Raw genomic sequence first — 5,685 nt, 5'->3', positions numbered from 1 at the left:
AATACAATTATTTAATTATCAAACAATCAATCCAATTTACCCACCCCCATTATATTCCTTTATTTCATAAAGTTTTACCCTAAGAACCGATTACCCTTCTCCCATTCATTCCTAAGAATTGCCCTAAGGAATTGGCACAAAGTCTAGTGTTGCCATGGTCCTTAGATTACCTCTGGTGAACACGCAGTTCAAATAATTAATGAACACCCAGTTCAAGAACACCCATTGAACACACTCCGCTCAATAATACCTAATGAACACCTAGTTCAAAAACACCTAATGAACACTTAGTTCAAAAACACCTAATGAACACTTAGTTCAAATATCTCTGGCGAACACATAGTTCAAAACATCTAGTGAACACTTAGTTCAAATATCCCTGGTGAACTCAATCACCTAAGGAACACAGAGTACGAAAGCTCTTAGTTCAAACCACGTGATAATAATGTATATCTCGATCCTGCAAAACCACTAATATTACATATAAATCATATTTCTAAAACAATCTATCCCATCCCGTCGATCCCCACACACTGACCCTATACAATGATCTTACGAGATCTAGCCTAAGGAATCGATATGAACAACAACTGACGAAGGTGCTTCGGAAATTCCCTGGCAGCAAACGAGGATCAATAAAGACATCAAATGAGGGGAATGGAATAAGTTTCACCACGAACCTTTGTTCGTAAAAGAAAGAACCACAAGACAATTAAGTCAGGGGTAGTTATCTAGATAACAATGCCTAGGCGTGGTCCGACTATCATGAGGTATTATACCTCCAGACTCTCCCTATCCAACATCGAACTTTGCCTAGCAGTGGCCTGAATACATGAGGTATTTCACCCCCAGACGCACCCTATCCAGCAATATAACACCAGACATACCTAGCAGTGGTCTATTACCAATACACTTTATTAGGTAGTCTACGAAGTTCCCTTAATTACTTCATGAAAGAAAACGCTGACATATGAAGCTCGGTTGATCACTTCATAAAAGAAACGCTGACTCCAAAGCTCTCTCAAAATAAAAGTATGGGGAAATACTACTAGAGTACTCCCGTACGCTCCGGTAACCGACACACAACATTGTCAAAAAGACTTTGTACATGATAGTACTTCTGGCACATTATAGTACTCTGGTATGCGAAAGTCTCGTACCCAAGAACATAATAGTACCCTGGCACAAGCAGCACCCAAGACACAGAGCTTTGAAAAGGACTTCGTACATAAAAATGTACTTCTGTACGTAGGACGTACTCCACCGATCATCAATATCACCCCACACGTACTCTTAATAAGAGACTACCCAAAGTCCAATCTTAATTGAACTAAAACATCCCTATTTAAGTCTTAACCCATCACTAGGCAAGCCTACAATGCCTATAATCAATTTTTGATACTATTTCCGTATAGGCAACGCCAACTAGTGTATACTTAACACAAGGTTTTAAGTAATAATATCATATATACACATCTTAACACATATTGAACCATATCTGATTCGCACGTTGTATATTATCAAATATATCTAACACGTATTTTGGACAATAACAAATACTTCACATACATATGTATATTTCAGACTTTAATCAATACTCTTATTAAAATCAAGTTCCTAAAAGGGACTATACACATGATACCTTATCGAATGAACACGTAGTTCAAAAATACATAATCCGTACTCCCGAATCTTAAATTTGCCTCATTACCTAATCCATATTCTCGGATCTAAAACTAACATCTTGATCTGATCCATACTCTCGGATCTAAAACTAACCTCCTGATCTGATCCATACATTCAGATCTAAAACGAGTTTATCTCTTTATCCTTTTATCGCATGGTCCAACCCATCTTTTATCACCTACCAACAACCTCATCTACCCATGTTCTACCCAACATATTTTTAGATACAAAATACAAATATAGTTTAACTCATTAAAACTTATATAATTCATCCATTCCACAATCATCTCAAATAAACAACAATATATTATACACACAGCACGTATTTCATAGCGAATACTTAATATTTATGTGTTAGAAGAAAGTGACTATACACTCACCTGATTAGAAGATGATCGGACAACACCACGACTTGTAAAAGTAGTATTCTTTGGTAGATCTGGAAGATCTTCACAAAAATCGGGCTTCTCGCGGGCAGAGCTTCGGCTTGAATGGATAGAGAGAGTATAGAGAGTGAAAGAATGGGTTGAGGGTGTGAAGAATGAGGCAGCCCCGAGCCTCAATTTATAGTGCTCTGGGTGCTCCACTAGTGCTCCACTACCTGCTTAGTGTTCCACTACCTGCTCCACTAATTGCTTAGTGCTCCACTAATTGCTTAGTGCTCCACTACCTGCTTGATGCTCCACTAACTTTCATTTAGACTCTGTCGGCTAATTCTCGACCGATCTTAAATTTAACAGTAGGAGGAGATTAGACTGCTAAATGAATACGAAGAATTCGTAACTCCTTCATACGGACTCCGTTTTCGTCTGTCTTTTTACCGTTGAGTTCCTATTAATGAGATCTTCAACTCTCATTTAGGTCGCGTAAGCCAAAAACCGCTCGAACTAAAATTCGAGTTTCGGGTTGTACACTGCTAAGCCAAAACTTTGAAAAATCATAACTTCCTCATACGAAGTCAGATTTGGGCGTTCATACTCTACGACTTTGGTTTAGATTACTAAGGCTAAATATCGCTCTAACATAAATTCACTTTTTACGTCATTCAGCGTCGTGCCGGTTCTGCCGCGAAACTTCGACAGGTCATAACTTCTTCGTTATAACTCGGATTTCGGCGTTCTTTATATGTACGGAATCCTTGTAACATATACTAAAACTTAGTTAAGATTATTCATCCTAAATAATATTCTATCAAAAAGTCATTTTTGACGCTTATCGTCTCTTAATTTACTAGCTCTGATCTACGGGCGTTACAATTATCTCCCCCTTAGGATGATTACGTCCCGGAATCATCAACGAAAATAGGACTTGTATAATGATTCCATACGCTATCTCTTCATCCTAGGTAATAACCGTAACTTCTATGTTTCCTCGAAAGAGTATTTAACTCTATGGCTTTCTTGACCGCAGACGATGCCCAATCTTGCATCTGCTTATCGTACTATGTTGTACTTTCAATCGTAACCTTCGAGTTACCAAATAAGTCCTTATTGTGGACTCCTTCTTCTTCTTAGGATAAATAATTTCCTTTATCTATTGTAACAGTCCGATGGGTCGTGCTCTATTGACCTCTCATCGCACGATGCGAGCTTAGACTCGGTCTTTTTAAAGTTAAATTCCAGAATGGAATATAACTTCCTTCATATTCTAATGTGATATAATCACATTTCAGCATGTAGCATTTCTACCCGCAATCTCTTTCAACAACGAGCGCGATACTACCGATCGCATTAATTTCAACGTTCTGACTTAAGTCAGATGTTACATCTAACTTGGTCCTCTAGACCAATTAACATACTCATCGTAGTCGGACTCAATTTGGATACGACCACTAGGGTCGGAACAACACCCATCTCACTAGTCATTACCGAAACAATGGTAATGACATACCAGAATAAAACGGAATCAATCACTAGCTTCCTGGTAACCTTGTGACTTTCCCTGATCCAAGTGCGAGTCCTGTGCTTCCGGTAGTATATTGTGACATCCCCATTTTCACGGCCAGAAAAGACCGATTTTGTTTATGCTTTGTTTAAAAATCAGAGTAACATTTTAAATAAAAGTGTTGCGGAATTTGTTCCCAAAATAAAATTATGATAAAGACTTATCAAAGCATTTCCGTAGAAATGTATTTCATTAAAAACATCGGGATGTCATGTTCGATACAGATCAAAAGCATAAACAGTACAATATAAGCCTTACTACATTTATTCATATCTACAGGCCTATATCCGTAATTCTCTCATCCCAAACATCATATCTATGCTCGTGCGCCACTACCTGTAATACAAGAAACTGAGTGGGTCAGGCTTGGGAGTCTGGTGAGCACGTAGGGTTTTCAACCCACAATAAATAAGTTTATTAATTTCATCAATCAACAATAACCCGATTACTCGTTCCCGTTATCCTCACATTACGTCCCTAAAACACCTATCATAAGGGACCTAGACTAAGGATCAATATCGGGATGGACACTACTGCCAAGGGGTCTCCTCAGCAATAAATGTCCTAAAGGCAACCATGAGGGGGATGGAGTACACCGGTGAACACATCGTTCACAAACACCTACAGGTTGCGAGCCTGCTAGCGTTCCACTGGACTGTCTAGAAGAGTCTGTGGTCGTCATCCATACTCCGCTAGATGACAGAATCAATAACAACAACATCGAGGCCTCTCATCATTTTATCACACATTGTCTTATTACATCTACCCATGTTTTACCCCAATATTTTTGTAGATATAAAATACATATACAGTTTAAATTATTTAAAACATGTATAAAAATCTTTCATCAGCATAGGCAGCAAGTATTCAGATAATATGCACACATAGCACGTAATTAATATAAAATACTTCATATCTATGTGTAAGATGAAAGTAACTATGCACTCACCTGATTAGGTGGTGACTCGGTATTTGAACAGCACTTCGTTATCTCAAAACAATTTTTCCTTGACCAAAACCTAGTATTAATACCACTAGAGTTTAGTTTTAACGTTAACCGTGACTAATTAATAGTCTAGCTATTATTATTATTATATAAGCATTAAATAACACTCAATATATAAATAATAATAGCCCAAATAATTATTTTAAGGACCTAATAACATTACTATAATTATTTAAAAGTTATATTAAAAATTTTGTAGGCGTACCTTACTTACAGCGGGTTTTTCTCAAAAACAATTATCCCTTGATAAAACAGCGAGTTTTTCTTAAAACCGGGCTTCTTGCGGGCAGAGCTTCAGCTTGAATGGATAGAGAGAGTATAGAGAGTGAAAGTATGGGTTGAAGGTGTGAAGAATGAGGCAGCCCCGAGCCTCAATTTATAGTGCTCTGGGTGCTCCACTAGTGCTCCACTACCTGCTTAGTGCTCCACTACCTGCTCCACTAATTGCTTAGTGCTCCACTACCTGCTCCACTACTTTCATTTAGACTCTATCGGCTAATTCTCGGCCGATCTTAAATTTAACAGTAGGAGGAGATTAGACTGCTAAATGACTGCGAAGAATTCGTAACTCCTTCATACGGACTCCGTTTTCGTCTGTCTTTTTACCGTTGAGTTCTTATTAATGATATCTTCAACTCTCATTTAGGTCGCGTAAGCCAAAAATCGCTCGAACTAAAATTCGAGTTTCGGGTTGTACACTACTAAGCCGAAACTTTGAAAAATCATAACTTCCTCATACGAAGTCAGATTTGGGCGTTCTTTTTATGGATTTTCTTGGTTTAACATATACTACAACTTTGGTTTAGATCACTAAGGCTAAAAGTCGCTCCATCGTAAATTCACTATTTACGCTTCCCGGTGTCGTGCCGGTTTTGCCGTAAAACTTCGGCGGGTCATAACTTCTTCGTTATAAATCGGATTTCGGCGTTCTTTATATTCCCGAAATCCTTGTTTCAACCACTACAACTTTATGTAAAGATATCGGGCTTATCTCATATTTTAATTTTGACGCTTATTTTTATTCTTTATTAATTATACATTTATAATTA

At 37.8% G+C, this 5,685-nt stretch overlaps 1 long non-coding RNA gene across 1 annotated transcript; it reads right to left on the bottom strand.

Moving 5' to 3' along the window:
- Positions 1-3,863: 3,863 nt before the first annotated feature.
- LOC145162606 (uncharacterized) lies at positions 3,864-4,877 on the bottom strand. The gene is made up of 3 exons (XR_013739203.1): positions 4,842-4,877; positions 4,580-4,649; positions 3,864-3,966 (listed from the first exon to the last, which is right to left on the bottom strand). It is a non-coding gene; the product is annotated as an uncharacterized LOC145162606 (long non-coding RNA).
- Positions 4,878-5,685: the final 808 nt, after the last annotated feature.

This window comes from Lactuca virosa, chromosome 3, assembly GCF_052849685.1.
Source record: "Lactuca virosa cultivar CGN04683 chromosome 3, Lactuca_virosa_CGN04683_v6, whole genome shotgun sequence".
Lineage (NCBI taxonomy): Eukaryota > Viridiplantae > Streptophyta > Magnoliopsida > Asterales > Asteraceae > Lactuca > Lactuca virosa.
This window is presented reverse-complemented; position numbering and strand designations above follow the sequence as displayed.